Here is a 655-nt window from a genome sequence, read left to right on the forward strand (position 1 = left end):
ACAGAGCCGCGGGTTTTATCCAGGAGAGTCTTTACTGTCTGGGCAGCGGCCGGCTGAGGGAAAAAGAAGAGGATGAGGTAAGCAATTGATTAACAAAAGAAGAGATAGTTAAACACCTTGTCTCGGTGGCGTAATGGCTAAGACACTGGCCTGGTAAACAGGAGGGCGCGGGTTCAATCCCATCCGAGAAATGAAATTTCAATCTAATTTATTTGAGGAATGGACCATAATAAGTGAAGTCCAAGGGTTAGGTGATAGAGAACGCTTCCGGCGTTAACCTCGCCCTTCCACTCAAGATTATTACTATTAAATACAGAATATTTTGTACCTACGTGCTCCATTATTTACTGCAAAATATTTTGTACTTTTTAAATTGTACTTATTAGATGTCGGACCACTTTTTAAGAACTCATTTCTTTCTACATTACTCCCGAAGGGTTTATCAGGTTTTTAAGAGATTCTGCCAGAAATGCTCAACACAAAAAGGAAATTAGGGACCTCGTATGAGTCCTTTTTCTCAATTACATACACTAAACCATAAATGAAACAAATTACCTTGAGTTTTTCACAAGCTGCACTCATAGGTCCATAGCCCAGATGTATCATAAATCCTGGCGTGGCATCTGCAGCATTCTTCCTCACATCAGCATTCCTG

The 655-nt window shown here is 40.6% G+C and overlaps 1 long non-coding RNA gene across 1 annotated transcript; it reads right to left on the minus strand.

The window, feature by feature from the left end:
• Positions 1 to 5: 5 nt before the first annotated feature.
• Positions 6 to 655, minus strand: LOC113473448. Its single transcript, XR_003395419.1, has 2 exons — positions 556 to 655; positions 6 to 53 (listed from the first exon to the last, which is right to left on the minus strand). It is a non-coding gene; the product is annotated as an uncharacterized LOC113473448 (long non-coding RNA).

The sequence above is a fragment of the Diaphorina citri genome, unplaced genomic scaffold, assembly GCF_000475195.1.
Source record: "Diaphorina citri unplaced genomic scaffold, Diaci psyllid genome assembly version 1.1 scaffold31882, whole genome shotgun sequence".
In the NCBI taxonomy this organism is placed as follows: Eukaryota; Metazoa; Arthropoda; class Insecta; order Hemiptera; family Psyllidae; genus Diaphorina; species Diaphorina citri.